Source organism: Manis javanica, chromosome 4, assembly GCF_040802235.1.
Source record: "Manis javanica isolate MJ-LG chromosome 4, MJ_LKY, whole genome shotgun sequence".
Classification (NCBI taxonomy): domain Eukaryota; kingdom Metazoa; phylum Chordata; class Mammalia; order Pholidota; family Manidae; genus Manis; species Manis javanica.
Genome location: NC_133159.1, coordinates 88,580,345 through 88,603,557, shown reverse-complemented (window position 1 = coordinate 88,603,557; position 23,213 = coordinate 88,580,345). Strand labels below are relative to the sequence as shown.

The window sequence follows — 23,213 nt, the reverse complement described above, 5'->3', positions numbered from 1 at the left end:
GTGCTCTCACCCGCTCCCTGTGAGTGCTCAGAAGAGCTCAGAGATGGGTTTCAGGAGAGATTTGAATTTTTACTGGTAACTTTTTTGGGGATAGCTAAACTTCTTTCTTTAGCAATGTGTTAAGAGCTTGAAAAAGAAAAAAGAACAGTCAGGTGAATGATATTTTTTCTCAATTTTCTAAGAAATATTATATATATTTTCTCTTTTTCACCCACTATACAACCTGAGTTCTACTTAGCAGATACCTCAGGAAAAGAGTTCAATATATTAAACAAAAAGTGAAAGTCTCCTTCTGAAGGTGAAGCTTTCCAGACCAGCTCATTTATTTTGTGGCAAAGATTACCATCACACGCCCAGGGCTCTGCTCGCCTGGAGTCCATTCCTGTGGTTCCCATAGCTGGAAGGCAATCAAAAAAAGTGGGGAAGACAGATGTTGGTCAAGGCTAAACATTCGGCAGCAGTAGCTTCACATGTTTGAAATCACTCTGTGGTTTTCTCAGTTTGATTTTTATTGTCTGTTTGGCCTAAACACTTGCCTCTCTTATTGTGGAGCTAAGGATCATAAAGCCTTATGTGTTCCTTAACCACATTACTTTAATACCTCATTGTTATAACCAATGCCATCCAGAAATCTCTCAAAAGAAGGAACTATTGTAATGGTACGTAGGAATGGTTTACAGTGCAAAGGTCCGTCGCTGACTTTAAAGACCATTCTTAAAGTTTCACTTACTTTAAAGGAAGGTAAAGCTTACACTTCTGAGAAATTTGCAGGTAATTCTTAATAGCCAGGCCACTGAAAGCCTGATACATCTCATGTGAAAGTGATACATAAATAATTCCCTGCCCCTCAGTCCTTCTTACCAGCAGGTTTCCTTTCTTAAATGCACTAACTCAAACAGCATATCTAGTCTTGGGCTGGAGCTATATAAACAGTTTATATCCAGGCTTTGCTATTAGCTGTGTGGCCTTGAGCATACCCTCTAACCTTGCTGAGTCTCATTTTCTGATTTGTAATTGTTGATTGCCAAGAGCTGTGAAGGGGCTGACATTTTACCCTAATTGCAAGCTAACACATTAACATGCCTCATTTTCATGGATGCTAGCAAAAGATACAAAACTACTGGGTCAGAAAAAAAGGACAGTTTATTACTCACAGCAATAACAGTAGCCAGATAATCATTTTCTTGTGTCCTTTCTCCAAGTTTCAATTTCTACAGAGCAATGGAATGAGGGCCTTGAGAATCCAGGGGTAGAAGGCACTCTTATTTTGACATTTACTTAATTATCCCATTCTTTTTTTTAAAGACAGTATTTCATGCTCACTCTCAGTTTTTGCTTTTATCTCTGAATACAGAGACTGTCTAGTTAAATCTCCCCTTATTCTTTTGACAGGGTTAGTCAAGGAATTTACCTATTTGTTCAAACTGGGGCAAGTCTCAGAGGGTCTAAATATTTCTTACATCAACACCCCTTCTCAGAGGTACCTGGTTCCTTGGAGCCCTAAGCCTTCCTGGATTCTGACATGAAAAGCCTTTCTTTTTGGCTTCTTTCTGCAAACCTAGGTTTTATTTTTCCCAACTTTCTAAATCAAGCACCACTTTCCATTCATCTTCTGGCTTCTAGAATTTTATTGACATGACATGTTTGTGTTATATCTACTCCCTTTTTCTTTTTCCTTGTAGGTTTATGTCCATTATGCCCACTCTCATATTTAAATCAGCATTCAGGAGGAAGCACAGCTTAATAAAAATTCCTACAAGCATGTTTTTAGGCATCTATGTTCTGAGATTTTACAAGTGTTTTTACACTCTCTTGAGTTCCAAGTTATTATTTTGTATATACAAACTTAACAAAGTTGGTTCTGTGGCATTTAAGTATTTTTCCTTTGCTTTTTTTCTCCCATATATAAAAACTTACTTATTTTGCTGTAGAGACCCTGTGACACAAACAGTTTTTCTGGATCCTTAAAAGGATCATAATTATTTAATCTTTGGGGTGAATTAATGTCATGTGATCTTAATTCTTGTCCTGACTCTCCCATTAATTGGCTATATTGTCTGTGTGATTTTTTGTTTCTGGATATGTAATCAGTGTTTTTGTATAGATCCAATGTGATATTATATATATTAAAATTTTCAAATACAACAAAAAGTATTATATAAATATAAGAGATTCTCTAAAGGAAAATAAGCCTACATAATTTAAACTTCTAAAAATGGCTATTTTTTTCCAAATCATTTTGATTGATTTCTTTATATGCTATTCAGTTCCTTATATTCTCTTTAAAATAAGGTTCCATCCTACATGTAGTACCTTTAAAAGTAACTTACCAATGCCAAATACAGTGATCTCTGTTTCCATTCATTCCATTAACATGTTGTATTCCATTATTTTGTCAACTTTAGAATTACGTGGAATTCCATTTTAACAAATACCATTACAATGTTCAGTTCTCCAAAAGGGAAGAGTTCCAGCTTCCAGACACATGAAAAGAGAATATGACAGTTAAATACTACTTCACTGACTTGTATACAGCAATCTGTATTAAATGAAAAATTCTGTTTATAAGACATATTCAAAAATCCCTGTATACATAGTAAATTTAAATGTAGACCTTGTCTTTTAAGTAAAGTATTAGGTATAGTATGTAACTGAGAAGAATAGAAATTGTTATTTAATATTCCATACTTTGATTTTATTACTTTAGATTAAAATATATGCTTGTATGCACCTTTCAGACTATTGGCTGCAGTGTTGCTAAGGAGAGGCTAATTGACAGGGTGAAAGCATTGGCAGTTCAAATGGACATGAAACTAGGCCTTGGAATGGGTGGAACCAGGCACTGAGTTAACTGAAATCTAAATTCTGAAAGTGTTCTGAGAGATTTCACAATAGCTTTTGTGTTGCAAAAGTGTTTTTGTGAAGATCCAGTTTGACATTACACATATTAAAATTATTCAAATATAGCAAAAATTATTATATAAATATGAGATTCGCTAAAGGAAAATAGCCTACATCATTTAAGCTTTTAAAAACAGCTATTTTTCCAAATCATCATTTTGGTTGATTTGGAAAACCACACCTCAAAAACAGTGAGGATATTCTCTCAATGTTACTGTTCATGTCTGTGGCAGTTTTAAATTGTAGTCCCAAATTATTTGACACTCAATCATGATGTGGGGTCCATGTCACCTCTCCCTGAATCTCAGCAAGTTTTTGATGGCTTCAACCAATAGAATATAGTGCAAATGATGGTATGAGACTCTAATAAAAGCTTATAAAAGACCAATAAAGGCTCATAAAAGACCATACAGTTTTATCTTATTATCTGAAACATTCCTTCTTGGAGCCCTGAGTCATCATGTAAGACGTCCTGCTACCCTGAGGTTGTTGTGCCCTGAGGGAGCCCGTGTTACACAGCAAGACCACATAAAGACATTCTGGTTGACAGTTCCAGCTAAACCCAACTTTGAGTCATTCCAGCACTGGCACAAGATAAGTGATTGAAAATGTATCCAGATGATTCCAGTTTTCAGCCAGTGGAGTTACGACTAGACCTTTTAATCTCCCCATCTGAGACCCTGGACATCATGGCACTGAGACAAGCCATCCAAGCTGTGCCTGGTATGAATTTCTGATCCACTAAGCTGTAAGCATAGTAAAATGGTTCTTGTTTTATGTCGCTAAATTTTGGGATGTTTTATTTTGCAGCAATAGATATCTAACTAACCTTAAATCAACAATGACCTTGAAAGAGTTTTGTTCTTTGCTATATAAAATTCAAAAATAACATTGAATAATCATTGGTTTGGTCAACAAATTACCTTTTGATATCAGGGGATGCACTCTAATGTCACATTTAATAATAAATGTATTGAACATATTTGGTTTGTTTCTTTCTTTTTTGCTTTATGCAATCACATTTTACATTTTTGGAAATTTAGAATCTCTTAGAAATATATGCACTTTTCTGATGTGGGAAATAAATTACTCACAGATAGTAGAATGCAAATGTATCAGAATTTGTAATGGAAATAATCATACATCACTTACAAAATAAATTTTGAAAGGAACACAAAGTCAGGGCTAGAGATGATGTATTAGAATTGAGAGATGTTCCCAAGAATTTGTCTTAACTATTGGTATTATTTGGTCTCCCACGTGCATTTTTAGCTTATAAAGTATTCCTTGCCCCAAACTTTTCCTTTTTCATTTTTTCTTATATCCAACTCACAATGTTCTTGAATACTCATAAGGCAAAATATTCTTTATACACAGAATGCATCTCTGAAATTATCCATATCTTTTTCTTTGAAATATTTTTTTAGAACTTTAATATCTGTATCAAATATGTTCTAAAAAACACCCTAGATGTTATCTAAGTACTTTGCAGTGGTTTATGGCAATTAGAGATGAAGCTAGAGAATTTCACAGAGGTTAAATAAAACTTGTGATAGAAATGTTCATTCATAAAGAGATACTTTAGGTAAACATGAGAAAGATAAGCTCATTAAAAAATTAAGAATATTCTAATGAGATTATTTAGCTGTTTTTGGAATGAGACAAATTTAGTAGGGGAATTCCCAACTAATTTTCATGCTTCCAGAGTGAATAAGAGGTGATATTTCTTAAGAGACTCCTAAATAAAAATAAGCAACCCATTTATAAAGGGTCAGACTACATAATAATATACAGGTTGAATATTAGCAATGATATCCACAGTATTTCTTGTTGACTAGTTAACACATGGCAAGTCACCCCTTGATGTGCAGCTTAGGTTATTGCCATTAACATCCTAAGAATACGCATTCTACGAATGCCTATTTCAGGAGAAACACAGCTATATACTCATCAAGGAATCCCTGGCACTTTGGAGATTGTCAACATATGACATCACTTAAGCCTCACCATACCTGTGAATGGGTATATTACATCAATTTTATAGATAAGGAAACTAAGAATAATAAAAAATAAGAGTTAATGTTCAATTGAGTCATACAGACACACACACACACACAGCATTTTAAGTGCTCCATATCTATTAACTCATTTAATTTTTACAACAACAGTATGAAATATTACTTTCTAAATTTATAGATGAGTTCACTAAGACCAAGGGAATTTAAGTATCTCCTCCAAGGCCATTTAGTCAGAAAGTTGTAAATATGGATTTTAGAACAAATCACACTTGCTTCTGAGTCTGTATTCTTAGACATTATGTTCTAAAAATACCAATATCTGTACTTATTTAGACTATTTAGATTTTTCCTGAAAGATGAAGTGGGTTGGCACTCAATTGCCCACCAATCTTAAAATTAGATAGACAATATGCTAAGACCAATATAATATCCTCATCATTTTTTTTCACAATAAGTAGCTTTTAGGAAGACTTTTTTGTTGGCATACTACCAGCCACCCATTGGGGAAAGAAACTGAACTGAGACCTTCTGACTTCATATTCTGAGTCTCTGTCCTGCAGTACCACTGAGTTCAGATCCAGGCAGGTGTTAAGTGACTTGTCCCCAAATTCAGAGCCATAATATGGCAGCAAGGAGAACTTTGATTCTGAGTCCTTCGGATTTAAATCCTATGGTTTTAATTTTGTTTCTAAGCTACATTACAAAATCTTTTCTCATCTTCCCATTTAACTTCTTTCATCTATTTTATTACATATCTCCCAAGTTACATATGAATTTGGTCTGGGATACACTCCATTTTGATCCCAAGTTTCATACCTAAAAATCCTCCACTCCCCATGAAGTACTGGAGGTGAGATATTCTGGGATGTGCATATTCCTACAATGATTCACTCTATAGGGGATAAATTATATGTTCAATTGTTCTCTCAACAGCCTCACTATATTTATGAATACAAAATAAGTTAAAACTGCAATATTGCCTTCAAAATATCTCAAGTCTATTCTGATCTAGTCATTTAACCACCACTCACATTCAAACTCACATTGTGGCTGACAATGGATACTTCAATTGTGCCTTAAAAGGCCTCCAAAAGTGCACCCTGGCACACCCCCAATCTGTTCTCCACAGCACATCCAGGGCAAAGTTTTTGAAATGCAAATAAGACAATTTTTATACCCTGCCTAAAATCTTTTATTGGCTTCCCAGTACTCTTAAAATAACCTAACCAGGAAGTTTTCATATAGTTCAGCCAAAGTTATCAACAAAGCCCGATTGCTCCCATATTCTTTCTTTTTCTTTCCACTCAAGATATACCAGTCTTTTTTCAGTCCTTTATACCATCTTTACTCCCTCCAACCACTTAATTATCTTAATTGTTCACTTTGCCTAGATACCTCTTACTCATATTAAATTTCATTTCAAATTTTACTTCCTATGGAAACCTACACTGGCCAGTTTAAATGTCTCCACTTTCAGCTCTTATCATGAGTCACATCTCTTGCATAGCACTTAACAGACCAACAAATTTACAATTATTGATTTATTGTGTGGTGTTTTAGGATGATCTCTCTTTTCTAACAGATAATAAACTCCATGAGGGCATTGACTGTGTCTCTTTTGCACATTGGTGGACACCTAGAGCTTGGCAGAGCATATGCCTCAGAGTAGGAACTATTTGCTGACAAATACTAATATTCCTGTTGGTACACTGAGTCTAACCTCATGGAAATGGCTCTTATTGTTTGGCCAGTGCTTCAAAAGTCTTGATAGATTGTATAGATAGTCTCTAACTCTATACAATCCAAGATTTCAGTTCTTTGACATTTGACTATTTATTTCTGAGATCTTTGGAATTACAAACTGACTCAAACTCTCAGAGCCATTTAGGACAGTAGTCTAACAATATAATTCCCTACATCTTAGTAAAGAGCATGGAAAACCTACAGTTCATCCAAGTTATACCACACCAAGCCTAGACTAATTACATTCAGGTATTCCTTTCTTTGAGGAAAGTAGAAGATGATGCTTCCTATCCCAACTATTGATCTATTCTCCACTCCCCTTCTCTGATCACATGCTTGAATAAATCACATGTACCAATATCAGCAATATTACAAAACAAAAAATCAACAATCTTAAGATGCTGGAAAAACCTTAATCCAGAGTTATGGAAGATAAAGAAGATATATTTTTCTACCCGTGTAGGTCATAATTTTGGAAAAATATATACCTAATTTGTACTCAAAAACAGAACACTATCTGGAATTAAATTGTGGTAGTTCGGCACTTTCACAACTTCCAACGAATAGGTATTTGCCTTACGTTTGAATAATAAGAAATGATAATTCATTCTGCCATACTCTCTTAAGAAGGCATTAATTCTGAAGGTCTGCACTTGCATGACCCTAAAAGAAAGTGCTTTACTAAATTTTGTACTCTAGGTGCTTCACTGCCTTACCTTAGTCGTGATCTTGCATGAATGGTATTGTCTAATGCTAGCTTGAGCACCTTATAAAAGCTGTCTGGTAGAATTGAATACAAATATAAATATTTCAATTTGATATAGATCTGAAATTATTCTTGAAGATAGTATCTTAACTATGTTTGATGATGAATGTATGTGCAAGCCTTTAAAAGATCATTAAAACAAGAGTAATTTCTGCTCCCATCCAAGATGAAGTAACAAGGATCTTATTTACCTTCTTCCCTGAGACAATTAAAAATATAGAAATACATGAAGCAAAAGTTTTCAAGACCTAGGACATCAGACAACAAAGGATAGTGATTCCTGAGAAATGAAAAACAAATTAGGGTTATGACTGCTCATGTAGTTGTTTGGAGAGTGTTTGCAAACAGCGTCATGGGAGGGTAAAACCAGGCATAACTGCAACTCTAAGATATGAAATGCTGCTTTCATATAATTAAATAAAACACTACTTTTTAGTACCAAACTCATTTTCAAATCTATTGTAAAATCTGTTTTTCTAACTTGGGAACGACCACAAGAGGAGAGGGGGCTGAAGTAAAGAGGAAGTCCCTTCTTTTAGCTGACATAAGTGTTCAGAACCAGGAGAATTTCCAACACTAAGGAGGAAAAGCTGAGAGTCCACAGAGAGCATGACACTAGAGCTCACAGGCATTCACAGAGAAAGTGTTTGCTCCCATCAGCCAAAGTGGAAAACCTCTATTCAAGAAGCAGTGTGTAAATTATTTAAGAGTCTTATGTTAGTAGTAGTGTATGACCAACCATACTGGATTGTAAACTGAGGGTTCCATTAGGTTTTCACAGTGAGGATTTGAGAAATAATCCCTAGCATCCCCAGGGGAAAAGGTGAGCATTGCCCAACACATCCACTCCTTTCTAAAACAAAGGCTTGTTTTTAAGGTGAAGAGATTTCAGCAGAACATAGTTCTGAACACTTACATCAGTGAAAGGAAGGGAATTCCTCTTTACTTCAGCCCCCTCTCCTCTTCTGATCGTTCCTAAATTAGAAAAATAGATTTTACAAAAGATTTGAAAACAAGTTTGGTACTAAAAATTAGTGTTGTATTTAATTATATCAAAATAGCATTTCATGACTAGAGTTGTAGTTATCTTTATTCTGTTTCTTGTTCCTTTTTAGAATGTTGACATTGAATTTAGGATAACCCCTTTTATTGTGCTCTAATCTCACCTTGCACGTAAGACTATGCTAGTGGCATCAATATCAACAAAGGTGTTTTTCAATTTGGGAAGGATTGAGAAGAGTTACTCTCATTAGCTTTCCTCCTCCCCTGATGAAGTGGGCTTATTTTGTAGATGTCTCTGAATTAGTGTTAAAGTTGAGGTTAGCTCAAAATAATTGCAGCTACCTCCCAGCAAAATCTTTCACGACTTTTCCTGAATCCAAATTTGTTAGAAGCCAATATTTCTTTCTTTTTTTTTCAGTCAGTATTTATTTATGTTTACACTCATATTTACCATTTATATTCTCTTTATTCACTTCTTCCTGCATTTCCATACTTAAGTCTGGGTTTCTTTCTTTTTGAAGGACTCTCTAGACTTTCTCTTAGTGCATGTTTACTGTGGCTGAAGACTTTCAGATTTTGTTTGGCTGAATACGTTTTTTTTTTTTTTTTTTTTTTTGAGAGGGCATCTCTCATATTTATTGATCAAATGGTTGTTAACAACAATAAAATTCTGTATAGGGGGGTCAATGCTCAATGCACAATCATTAATCCATCTCCAGCCTAATTCTCATCAGTCTCCAATCTTCTGAAGCATAACGAACAAGTTCTTACATGCTGAACGAATTCTTACATAATGAATAAGTTCTTACATGGTGAACAGTACAAGGGCATCCATCACAGAAACTTTTGGTTTTGATCACGCATTATGAACTATAAGCAATCAGGTCAAATATGAATATTCGTTTGATTTTTATACTTGATTTATATGTGGCAATATTTCTTTTTAAGGATTTTATTTCTTATAAAATCACTATCATGTCTTTTAAACTACTGTCCCGCTTTAAAAGGCAAGTAAATTTTATAGTATAATTTGTGTCATTCTAAATGCATGTTCCAAACAAATATTTCCAGAAATGATGACAATGTTACTCAAAAAATTTCTGCCCTAAGGCAGTTTCCCTTCCACTCAAGACTGTACACTGAGTGACGGCCACTGCTCTCCCAGAAGGTGAGCCATCCTGTTGCTGGACTAGGAACTCTTTGAAGTTCCTGAACCTCTCTTCAAATGACTGATTTTAATTCCTATCAGGAAAGGAAAGCCCAGAAATTTTGCTCTATCTGTCTTTCACTAATAAAGTAATCATAGGCAATACCTCAATATGGGCCTTCTTTCGAAAGTAAGCCAAAGTAGAAAAAGTAATAATTTTGTCTCCCCAACTTTGTCTATCAGTATGGGTGGCCATTTTCACCTGTGGCTATTTCTCTCGGTTAGTGCCCAGCACAAACCAGATACACAAAGAATGTTCAATATACATATATACATGTATGTACTGTGTGCATATATATGACATATATATATTATGATGGTATCTATATTGATAGATAAGTAGATTGATGACATACAGTGGAAGGTCAAATGTGTGCACAAAGAAATAAAAACCCCAGAAAAAATATTAGAAGTCATTTTAAGACACAATGATGCATAATGATAGCAAGACTGTTTTTCTAATAGGAAGAGATGGAAAGAATAGCAGATAAAATCTGTTATATGGAATTTGTAGACCTAAAGAGAACAGTGTTTCATTTCTATGATAACATACACAAATTATAAGGGGAACAATACTTAATAAAAGAATAGCAAATAATTGAGACAAAAAGTTGCTCATAATCCATGACATTAACTTGACTCAATCTACTGATATCCAACTGGGTCGGATCATGACTAATCAAAGAATAATATTTAGAATTTCATGGTTCAGATGAAGGATGTTTAAATTAATATTAATCAATGAATATGATTCAAATGTGAAGTTAAAATAAACTGCATTACTGGAAGTTTCACACACTGCTAGTGGAAGTGTGAATTGGTGCAATTACTATAGAAGCATACACTATCTACTAAATTAAACATATATGTGCCCTGTAGCCCAGCACTTACTACTGAGTATATACTCAGTAGAACTTTTAGTTATGATTACCAAAATATATGAACATGTATATACTAGCCAAAGTTGGAAATAACCTAAATCCCCAGCAATAGCCAGAATAGTGGCTATTCCTTGAGAGAGAATAAAATCAGCAAGGTCACCAGAGGGCATTCTCACAAGGGAACAACCTTGGCTGTCCTTATGTTATAATTCTTTATCTGAACTTTGGTTACATGGATAGGTTTACTTTGTAAAAACACATAGTGTTGTATGTTTTTGGTTTGTATTGTACAAATGATATATTTTAATAAAATTTCCAAAATGGCACTGCTTTTAAATCTACCAATGTCATTTGGTAAGTGCAAAAGTTGTGAAATTTCTAAATGCTTTTATTGGCATTTGGCCACCGACAAAATTAAGATGATTGTCAAATTATTCATATTTCCTGTTTTAGCTTTACTGTAGCAATTACTAATATACATGAGAAACTTAGTAAGTGGGAGGATTATTCAGAATACTAACTTATGTTATACGTTTGTTGATAGTGAAAATTGGAGAAAGAAACAACTTGGAGGAATCAATTTTATACAGCTACAGACAGTGTGATTTTCTTTTCCTGTTTTATAAAAGACCAACACATGAAAATTTTCCCTAAGTATTTTCTCCACGTGGAGGCTGGTGGCTCATTTGTTCAAAAAATAAATTCCTGTTTATTCTTCAAACCTAACAAAAATGAATGAATTTGTTAAACTTGATCTTATAATTATCAAAAAAGGAAAGCATTATTGTTTCAGTATCTATGTAAAACTGAGTTTCAAATAAACTATTTCAAAACACACCAAAAGTAATCAAGTTAGAGTAATGTTTTAAAGTAACACCCCCTAGTATCATAGTGATTTTAGAATCTTTGGTCTTAAGAACCCTGTCTGCCTGCAGGTCGCTCCTGCAGTGTGGCCACGTCTCCCACTCCTTGGCTGCCGCCTTAGTGTAAGATTCCACCATGTCTCACCTGGATTCTTACAATCGCCTCCTTAATAATCTTCCCTATTTGTGACCTCAGCCTCCTGTCTATATATTCCCAACAAAGCAGCCAAGGGATTTTTTTAAAAGTATAAGATAATTGAGGTCACTACCCTGCTCAGAATTCTCCATGGCATTCCATCTTGCCCAGAATAATGATCAAAGTAGGTGTTATAACCGTCAAAGTCCCATGCATCTTTCCACATCAGCCACACCACTTTCCTTGCTGTTTCTCTAATTTGTGGTGTACTTTCTTGCCTCAGGGACTTGGCACTTGTTGGCCTTGCTTAGAATCCTTCCTTCACATTATTTGCATGCTCCCTCATTCCCTCCTTGTTTTAAATACACCTTCTTTAATGAGGCTTTCCCTTACCACGCCATCTGAAATTTCACAAACATGCGCCGTTTCAAAAGCTCAGATTTACTTGGTAGCTTTTTCATTATTTATTATAATACATATCTTACATACCTTGATTATTTTCTGGCTCCTCTTTTGTGGAAAGCAAATCCACAAAAGAAAGGACTTTAGTCAATTTTCTTTACTACTGTATCACCTGTCTTAGTACTTAATAGATACTCAATGAAATATAGAAAACATTTGCAATAATGTAAGAGTATTTTATTAAATATAGGCACATCTGACCATTTTTACTTTGTGAATAATAATACTCAGAAATTCCAACTTTTCAAGTAAAAAAAAATTTTTTTTAAGACTTTTCAATATATGTAAAAAAAATAAAACACTTCAGGGAAAACTAGAGTTTGGGCTAGCATGAGATAGGCCACTAAGAATTAGTTACACAGACTTCTAGTTTCCATCTTTAAAGGGCTTGGAAGGTCATACTAATAAGCAAAAAGATGAACAAAATGAAAAATCAACTCCTTAGATCCCTTAGATAAGTGAACTGCTGTTCCCAAAATTGGAGAGAAAGGCAAGTTTACAGAATCCCATCTTACTGGAGCAGAAACCCATGAGCAGAAACCTCTGTGAAAAACAGTACAACCAAAAGATAGGCAATACTAAATTGTGATTGTTGAATTGCTGGAGGCTCAGTATGGAGAAATCTAAGAGTGAAAAACCCCAGGAGCACCCAGTCATAAACTCCACATTATTATGATTTTTAGCTCCAGGAGCTCTACCAGATTCTCATAATGAATATTGATGAATATTCACTTGGTGAGGAGAGGAGAAAAGGAACCATGTTTAAATATACAAGAGCATCTGGTCTTCTTAATAAGGTCTGTCCCAGAGAGACACACTACTAGGAGAAACTACTACCAGAGCCTAAGTTATTGGGGTTTTAGTATAGCCTAACTGCCCACTGACCTGAGGAAAGAGCAATGTGTTAGACGGGGTATCCATTGCATTTTATAATCCTTCCAGGACAGTTAAAGAGGTTAAAGTGATCTAAAGTGGAATCGCAAATTAATGGCAAAATCTTTGATAATCAGGATGCAAAGCAACAAAGCAATGAGGAGGGGTACAAGACCAAATAGCTGAAATGTCAAATACCTCAAGTGCACGTGAGTTTTTATGCACATAAAATTAATGATCTTCAAGCAGTGGCTGAGAAACAAAGAGAAAATGAAACTTACCTCCTGGCCCTAAACTGTAGAAACATTTAGGACTCAACTTCAGTCAGTCAAAAAGAAGTGGATATGTGAAAAACTTGAGAATGAATGAGAGTTTGCTCACCATAAGAGTAAGGTTCATAAAAGCACAGTATGAAGACTGTGAGGAAGAGTTGTTGGAGGTCCTGTAAAGACATGTGCAACATGTAAAGATGACTGTGAGTACAGACTGGAAAATGAGGGGGATAAAGGAATAGGAGATGCAGACAGTCAAACTGCCTACGAGATTGTAGAAGAAACAGTTCCCCCTTGATGTATAGGGATATTAGTGGCAAGATCACTAAAGGTCTCAAGGGAGATAAACAATCACTTTTTTAAAACCTCCTTTTTATGTATAATTAGTCTTGTGAACATGAGAAATGTGTCAGTGTGGGATGTTTCAGAAAATTTTCTTCTTTCTTGATAAAAAGAAACAGACTTTGCTGTTTGAGCAACTATATTGTGACTATGAGGGAAAGTTCTTGACATCATTCACTGAACTGCTGAATTAATGTCAGTAGCCACATACTTTAACAGTTCTTACATTGTGTTGAAAAAAATTACCTTCCTTTTTTTCAGTGGTTATAATTTGCTTTTCTGTTATCCTCAACCTGAGGCAATTCTGTCTGATATAACATCATTATCTTCTCAGGGAAAATTAATTGTTTCCCTTTTTATACTTTTACACTACATATAATTTCTTTTCACACTCACCCTGCAGTGGTTGCACAGTGTGTTGCTATTTATCTTCCTCCTCTACAGACCAGACATTCTTTAAAGGAGGAGATGCCATTGTATTTGCGTTAGTGTTCTAAGCCCTTCTCACAGTATCTGGTACCTGATAAGAAGTCAAATAGATTTGATGAATAAAGGATGAGTGGTGACTATAGTGGTGACTTACAGTTTTATTGCTCAAGAATCACTTGTGGGAATTGTCTTTGCTCTCTTACATACATGGTCACTGTGAAAGTCATTCTGCTAAATAAAAAAGAACTTGATTCCAATCAACAAAGGACTGATTTAGAGATGGGGCTCTCCATATTACTGTGCCTATCACAAACATTCCCTTGGCATTTGGCATACACAGCTGGGGGGGAAAGATATGTGGACTCATGAAAGCAAAATCATACTATTAACAACATCGAGTGGAACAATTCATGAAGTTTTCTGCTATGGCCCACAATCTATTCTAATTCCATGTTCCCAAACTCTTGATCATTTCTCGTTCGATTCAGAAAGATACTGGTGAACTTCATCATCAGTAATTACTTTAAATGTCAATGATTAAACTCACCTATCAAAACATACAAATTGACAGAATGTATTTTTTAAAAGATTCAATATATGCTGTCTATGAGAGACTTCAGATCCAAAGAGGCAAAAAGGCTGAAAGTGATGGTTATTTTATTTTAGTCAGTTTGAGTGCTATAACAAATTACCATAGACTGCTGCGGAAAATAGTTTAGTTTAGCAGTTACTCAAATTACTCAAAAAAGTTAAACAGAATGCCCATATGAACCTGAAATTCCACCCTTAAATATATATCCAAAAGAACTGAATCAGGTACTCCAACAAATAAACATACACACGTGCTCATAGCAGCACTATTCACAATAGTCAAAAGGTGAAACCAACTCAAATGTCTATCAACACATGACTGGATAAACAAATTGTTATACACACATAAAAAGTAATATTAATCATGCATAGAAAGAAGTGAAATACTGATACATTCTGCAATGTGCATGAACCTTAAAAACATTATGCCAAGTGAAAAAACTAGACATGAAAGGTCTCATATTACATGATTCATTTATATGAAATATCTAAAATAGTTAAATCCATAGAGATAGAAAGCATATTTCTGATTGCCATGGACCGGAGAGAAAGGAAGATGAGGTATAGCCACTTAACAACATGGGATATCCTACTGGGCTGAGGAAAATGGTTTGGAACTATATAGAAGTTAGTGGCTGCACAACATTGTGATTATATTAAATGCCACTGAATTGTGCAGTTTAAAACGGTTAATTCTATTTTATATTAATTTCATCTCAATTTAAAACAATTTCCTACCATTACATAAACTGTTTTTCTTATATTTGTAGTAAACATGGCCCTAATTATACTATCAAATTGATATGGCATAAAAATTAAAAGGTGTTTATCTAATAACATGCATTTTAGAATAAACAGAAAATATTACCAAAGATTTTTTGGGAAAAATTCAAACAAATTGTGTAGCACCAGAGGGTTTCTGTTGAAGAAAAGTACAGATGTTTCTAACATTTTCATGTTATGATTTTGGTAGAATCTGTCTCCATAATAAAACATAAAAGACTTATTTGTGTGTGGTCAGTTAAAAAAAGATGTACTGGAGATGATTTAAAAGAATCATTAATAAAAATAGTATCTCTCGGAAAAACAGCATAACAATAATCATTTAAGTATGTCTGCTTTGCAAGCAGTAAAGAAAAAAATGAGTTTTAAGCTATATTCAGTGACACATAACATGAAATATTAATTTCCAAAATTATGCATAGAACAGGCCACTGCAGTGGAGCCATTGTAGCTAAAAAGGCACAAAGATGTCATTAATGCAAATAATTTCATTTAAAAAATGTCTTAAAAGATAGTGGGTTTAAAAGATGATAGGATATATCATTTCTCCCTCTCTTATGCTTGTAATGTATATAAAGCAAATGTTTTGATTCATCAAAACATGGAAGAGTAAGAAAGCAATAACTCACCTATTTTGTGCTTAAATTTTTATTAGAACTTACACAAAAATATAGTTGATTTATTATAATACTTTATAATGCCATGAAGAGTGACCATGAAAGTATCTGGTGGTAAATTATTTAAAAGAGTAATGAGCACAATTAAAATTAAACATTTTTTTCTGTTATCCCCCTAAAATCTTCAAAATTTATGAAATGCTATTAATGACAAATAGTGTCAGTATTGTTCAACTTAATAATTTAATTTATTTTTTGCACACTAAAATATGCCTAGAGAGTAAAGATGATATTTTAGCAATGGCTTTTGGATAGAAAATTACTGGATGAAGAGAGTGTTTTGAAAATGAAGATATGGAAATGTTTCTGTCAATACCCAATCAATGCCAAAAACCACCTGTGTTACCTACAAAGCTTTCATATGTGCGTGCAGTCATCAAAACTTTAAACATAATTTTTTAGCTATCTAAAACCTTTCATACAAGATTTTCAGGAAATTTGAAGGTACTTTTTTTTTTTGGTATCATTAATCTACAATTACATGAGGAACATTATGTTTACTACATTCCCCCCATCACCAAGTCCCCCCAAACATACCCCATTACAGTCACAGTTGATCAGCGTAGTAAGATGTTGTAGAATCACTAGTCTTCTCTGTGTTGAACAGCCCTCACCCTGCCCCCGCCCCATGTTATATATGCTAATCATAAAGCCTGCTTTCTTTCCCCCCTCGCTTTATCCCTCCCTTCCAAACCATCCTCTCCAGTCCCTCTCCCTTTGGTAGCTGTTAGTCCATTCTTGGGTTCTGTGAGTCTGCTGCTGTTTCGCTCCTTCAGTTTTTTCCTTTGTTCTTATACTCCACAAATGAGTGAAATCATTTGATACTTGTCTTTCTCTGCCTGGCTTATTTCACTGAGCATAATACCCTCTAGCTCCATCCATGTTGTTGGAAATGGTAGGATTTGTTTTCTTCTTATGGCTGAATAATATTCCATTGTGTATATGTACCACATCTTCTTTATCCATTCATCTACTGATGGACACTTAGGTTGCTTTCATTTCTTGGCTATTGTAAATGGTGCTATGATAAACATAGGGGTGCATATGTCTTTTTCAAACTGGGCTGCTGCATTCTATTTTTAAAATTTTTTTTATTAAGGTATGATTGATATACACTCTTATGAAGGTTTCACATGAAAAAACAATGTGATTACTACATTTACCCATATTATCAAGTCCCCAGCCATACCCCAATGCAGTCACTGTCTATCAGTGCAGCAAGTTACCAGAGATCGACTATGTCCCTTCACTTTGATACACTTTTCTCCCATGATCCCCCACACCATGTGTACTTAACATAATAACCCCCAGTCCCCTTCTCCCTCCCTCCACACCTGCCCTCCCACAACCCTCCCCTTTGGTAACCACTAGTTCATTCTTGGAGTCTCTGAGTCTGCTGCCATTTTGTTCCTTCAGTTTCACTTCATTGTTATACTCCACAAATGAGGGAAATCATTTGGCACTTGTCTTTCTCCACCTGGCTTATGTCACTGAGCATAATATCCTCCAGTTGCATCCATGTTGTTGCAAATAGTACGATTTTTTCTTTTTTCTGGCTGAATAGTATTCCATTGTATATATGTACCACATCTTCTTTATCCATTCATCTACAGATGGACACATAGGTTGCTTCCATATCTTGGCTATTGTAAAAAGTACTGTGATGAACATAGGGGTGCATATGTCTTTTTGAATCTGAGAAATTGTATTCTTTGGGTATATTCCAAGAAGCAGGATTCTGTGGTCAAATGGTGTTATTTCTATTTTTAGTTTTTTGAGGAACCTCCATATTGCTTTCCACAATGGTTGAAATAGCTTACATTCCCTCCAGCAGTGCAGGAGGGTTCCTCTTTCTCTGCATCCTCACAGCATTTGTTGTTCTTAGTCTTTTCGAAGCTGGCCATCCTTACTGGTATGAGGTGATATCTCATTGTGGTTTTAATTTGCATTTCCCTGACGATTAGTGATGTGGAGCATCTTTTCATGTATCTGTTGGTCATCTGAATTTCTTCTTTGGAGAACCATCTCTTCATATCCTCTGCCCATTTGTTAATTGGGTTATTTGCTTTTTGGGTGTTGAGGTGTGTAAGTTCTTTATATATTTTGGATGTTAACCCCTTGTCAGATATGTCATTTACAAATGTATTCTCCCATACTGCAGGATGCCTTTGTTTTGTTCATGATGTCCCTTGGGCTGCTGCTTTCTTAGGGTAAATTCCTAGGAGTGGAATTCTTGGGTCAAATGGTATTTTTATTTTGAGCTTTTTGAGAAACCTCCATACTGCATTCCACAATGGTTGAATTAATTTACATTCCCACCAGCAGTGTAGGAGGGTTCCCCTTTCTCCACATCCTCACCAACATTTGTTGTTGTTTGTCTTTTGGATGGTGGTGATACTTACTGGTGTGAGGTGATATCTCAAAGTGGTTTTAATTTGCATTTCTCTGATGACTAGCGATGTGGAGCATCTTTTCATATGTCTGTTGGCCAACTGAATTTCTTCATTGAAAAACTGTCTGTTCAGCTCCTCTGACCATATTTTAATTGGATTATTTGTTTTTTGTTTGTTGAGGCATGTGAGCTTTATATATTTTGGACGTCTAGCCTTTATCGGATCTGTCATTTACAAATATATTCTCCCATACTGTAGGGATCCTTTTTGTTCTATTGATGGTGTCTTTTGCTGTACAGAAGCTTTTCACTTAATATAGTCCCACTTGTTCATTTTTGCTGTTGTTTTCCTTGCCCGGGGAGATATGTCCAAGAAGAGGTCACTCATGTTTATGTCTAAGAGGTTTTTGCCTATGATTTTTCTAATAGTTTTATGGTTTCATGACTTACATTCAGGTCATTGATCCATTTTGAATTTACTTTTGTGTGTGGGGTTAGACAATGGTCTAGTTTCATTCTCCTACATGTAGCTGTCCAGGTTTGCCAGCAACATCTGTTGAAGAGACTGTCATTTCACCATTGTATGTCCATGGCTACTTTATCAAGTATTAATTGACCATATATGTCTGGGTTAATGTCTGGAGTCTCTAGTCTGTTCCACTGGTCTGTGGGTCTGTTCTTGTGCAAGTACCAAATTGTCTTGATTACTATGGCTTTATAGTAGAGCTTGAAGTTGGGGAGTGAGATCCCCCCTACTTTATTCTTCTTTCTCAGGATTGCTTTGGCTATTCGGGGTCTTTGGTGTTTCCATATGAATTTTTGAATTATTTGTTCCAGTTCATTGAAGAATGTTGCTGGGAGTTTGATAGGGATTGCATCAAATCTGTATATTGCTTTGGGCAGGATGGCCATTTTGATGATATTAATTCTTCCTAGCCATGAGCATGGGATGAGTTTCGATTTGTTAGTGTCCCCTTTAATTTCTCTTAAGAGTGACTTTTAGTTTTCAGGGTATAGGTCTTTCACTTCTTTGGTTAGGTTTATTCCTAGGTATTTTATTCTTTTTGATGCAATTGTGAATGGAATTGTTTTCCTGCTTTCTCTTTCTATTGGTTCATTGTTAGTGTATAGGAAAGCTACAGATTTCTGTGTGTTAATTTTGTATCCTGCAACTTTGCTGTATTCTGATATCAGGTCTAGTAGTTTTGGAGTGGATCTTTAGTGTTTTTTATGTACAATATCATATCATCTGCAAATAGTGACAGTTTAACTTCTTCTTTACCAATCTGGATTCCTTGTATTTCTTTGTTTTGTCTGATTGCCGTGACTAGGACCTCTAGTACTATGTTAAATAACAATGGGGAGAGTGGGCATCCCTGTCTTGTTCCCGATCTCAGAGGAAAAGCTTTCAGATTCACGCTGTTCAGTATGATGTTGGCTGTGGGTTTATCATATATGGCCTTTATTATGTTGAGGTACTTGCCCTCTATACCCATTTTGCTGAGAGTTTTTCTCATGAATGGATGTTGAATTTTGTCAAATGCTTTTTCAGCATCTATGGAGATGATCATGTGGTTTTTCTCTTTCTTTTTGTTGATGTGGTGGATGATGTTTATGGATTTTTGAATGTTGTACCATCCTTGCATCCCTGGGATGAATCCCACTTATTCACGGTGTATGATCCTTTTGATATATTTTTGAATTCGGTTTGCTAATATTTTTTTGAGTATTTCTGCATCTACCTTCATCAGGGATATTGGTCTGTAATTTTCTATTTTGGTGGGATCTTTGCCTGGTTTTTGTATTAGGGTGATGTTGACTTCATAGAATGAGTTTGGGAGTATTTCCTCCTCTTCTACTTTTTGGAAAACTTTAAGGAGAATGGGTATTATGTCTTCTCTGTGTGTCTAATAAAATTTCGAGGTAAATCCGTCTGGCCCAGGGTTTTTGTTCTTGGGTAGTTTTTTGCATACCATTTCAATTTCTTTGCTCATAATTGGTTTGTTTAACTTTTTTGTTTCTTCCTTGGTCAGTCTTGGAAGGTTGTATTTTTCGAGGAAGCTGTCCATTTCTTCTAGGTTTTCCAGCTTGTTGGCATATAGGTTTTCATAGTAGTCTTTAATAATTCTTTGTATTTCTGTGGAGTCTGTTGTGATTTTTCCATTCTCATTTCTGATTCTGTTGATTTGTGTTGATTCTCTTTTTCTCTTACTAAGTTTTCCTAGAGGCTTATCTATTTTGTTTATTTTCTCAGAGAACCAGCTCTTGGTTTCATTGATTTTTGCTATTGTTTTATTCTTCTCAATTTTGTTTATTTCTTCTCTGATCTTTATTATGTCCCTCCTTCTGCTGACCTTAGGCCTCATTTGTTCTTCTTTTTCCAATTTCGATAATTGTGACATTAGACCATTCATTTGGGATTGTTCTCCCTTCTTTAAATATGCCTGGATTGCTATATACTTTCCTCTTAAGACTGCTTTTGCTGTATCCCACAGCAGTTGGGGCTTTGTGTTGTTGTTGTCACTTTTTGCCATATATTCCTGGATCTCCATTTTATTCTGTCATTGATCCATTGATTATTTAGGAGTGGGCTGTTAAGCCTCCATGTGTTTGTGAGCCTTTTTGCTTTCTTTGTACAGTTTATTTCTACGTTTATGCCTTTGTGGTCTGAAAAGTTGGCTGGTAAGATTTCAATCTTTTGGAATTTACTGAGGCTCTTTTTGTGGCCTAGTATGTGGTCTATTCTGGAGAATGTTCCATGTGCACTTGAGAAGAATGTGTATCCAGTTGCTTTTGGATGTAGAGTTCTGTAGATGTCTATTAGGTCCATCTGTTCTAGTGTGTTGTTCAGTGCCTCTGTGTCCTTACTTATTTTCTGTCTGGTGGATCTGTCCTTTGGAGTGAGTGCTGTGTTGAAGTCTCCCAGAATGAATGCATTGCATTCTATTTCCTCCTTTAGTTCTGTTAGTATTTGTTTCAGATATGTTGGTGCTCCTGTATTGGGTGCATATATATTTATAATGCTTATATCCTCTTATTGGACTGAGCCCTTTTTCATTATGTAATGTCCTTCTTTATCTTTTGTTACTTTCTTTATTTTGAAGTCTGTTTTGTCTGATATTAGAATTGCAACACCTGCTTTTTTCTCTCTGTTGTTTGCATGAAATATCTTTTTCCACCCCTTGACTTTAAGTCTGTGCATGTCTTTGTGTTTAAGGTGAGTCTCTTGTAAGCAGCATATGGATGGATCTTGCTTTTTTATCCATTCTATTACTCTGTGTCTTTTGATTGGTGCGTTCAGTTCATTTACATTTAGGGTGATTATTGAAAGGTATGTACTTATTGCCATTGCAGGCTTTAAGTTTGTGGTAACCAAAGGTTCAGGGTTAGCTTCTTTACTATCTTACTGTCTGACTTAACTCGCTTGTTGAGCTGTTATACACGCGGTCTGATGATTCTTTATTTCTCTCCCTTCTTATTCCTCCTCCTCCCTTCTTCATATGTTGGGTGTTTTGTCCTGTGTTCTTTTTAGGAGAGCTCCCATCTAGAGCAGTCCCTTTAAGATGCCCTGTAGAGGTGGTTTGTGGTAGGCAAATTCACTCAACTTTTGCTTGTCTGGGAATTCTTTAATCCCTCCTTCACATTTAAATGATAATCGTGCTGGATACAGTAGTCTTGGTTCGAGACCCTTCTGTTTCATTGCATTAAGTATATCATGCCATTCTCTTCTGGCCTGTAGGGTTTCTGTTGAGAAGTCTGATGATAGCCTAATGGGTTTTCCTTTGTATGTAACATTTTTTTTCTTTCTGGCTGCCTTTAATACTTTGTCCTTGTCTTTGATCTTTGCCATTTTAATTATTATGTGTCTTTTTGTTGCCCTCTTTGTATCCCTTGTCATGGGAGTTCTGTGTACCTCTGTGGTGTGAGAGACCATTTCCTCCCCTAGTTTGGGGAATTTTTCAGCAATTATTTCTTCAAAGACACTTTCTATCCCTTTTTTTCTCTCTCTTCTTCTTCTGGTACCCCTATAATGTGAATATTGTTCCATTTCAATTGTTCACTCAGCTCTCTTAGAATTCTTTCATTCCTGGAGATCCTTTTATCTCTCTGCATCAGCTTCTCTGCATTCCTGTTCTCTGTTTTCTAGTCCATTAATGGTCTCTTGCATTGTGTCATTCTGTTTTGAAGTCCTTCCAGAGCTTGTTTTATTTCTGTATTCTCCTTCCTTAGTTCTTGCGTATTTCTCTGTAAGTCCATCAGTATGGTTATGAGTTTTGTTTTGAATTCTTCTTCAGGAAGACTGGTTAAATCTCTTTCCCCAGGTTCCTTCTCAGGGGAAGATGTAGCAGATGCCAAAGCTGTCTGTGTTAGTCTTGTCTGGATCATATTTTTTGCCTTTTCATGTTGATAGGTGCTATTGACTGTCAGCTGGGAGGGCCAAACTTTCCACTTGCAACTGGCCTTTCTTTACTGGGACAACTGCGACCCCTAGTGGCTTGTGTTCGGTAATTGTGTGTAGACTGGGTCTTTGTGTCTTGCCCCGCCGGTATGGTGGAAGCTCCCTTGCTGAGGGCATGGCCTGCCTTACGCTGCTTCTCTGCTTTCACCCCACCCCAGAGGGGTAATGGACGGGGGGCTGTTTGGCTGTTTACTTCTGTGAGGGGTCTCAGAGCTGTTGCCCAGGCAGTTAGTGCGCCCGGTTTTCCCTGTAATTTCCAGCTGCTGCACTGTGAGCTGTGTTGTTTCCGTCCAGTTGTTGCATCCCTGTCCCTTTAAGACTTTCAAAAAGCACTTGCTTTTCTTTGTCACAGGGGCATCAGCTGGAACCCGCTCACCAGTCCTGCTGCCCTGTTTCCCTAGTTTCCAGCCCTCCAC

General features: G+C 35.7%; 1 long non-coding RNA gene across 2 annotated transcripts in view; it reads right to left on the bottom strand.

The window, feature by feature from the left end:
- Positions 1–286: 286 nt before the first annotated feature.
- The window catches only part of LOC140848932 (uncharacterized), a 53,363-nt gene continuing 30,436 nt past the window's right edge, over positions 287–23,213 (bottom strand). The window contains exons 3-5 of one of the 2 annotated variants that reach the window (XR_012130263.1): positions 8,345–8,403; positions 2,331–2,474; positions 287–397 (exon numbers count right to left, since the gene is read on the bottom strand). This is a non-coding gene — a long non-coding RNA (uncharacterized lncRNA). The remainder of the gene's footprint in view (positions 398–2,330; positions 2,475–8,344; positions 8,404–23,213) is intronic. The other variant, XR_012130264.1, reaches the window with a different exon arrangement.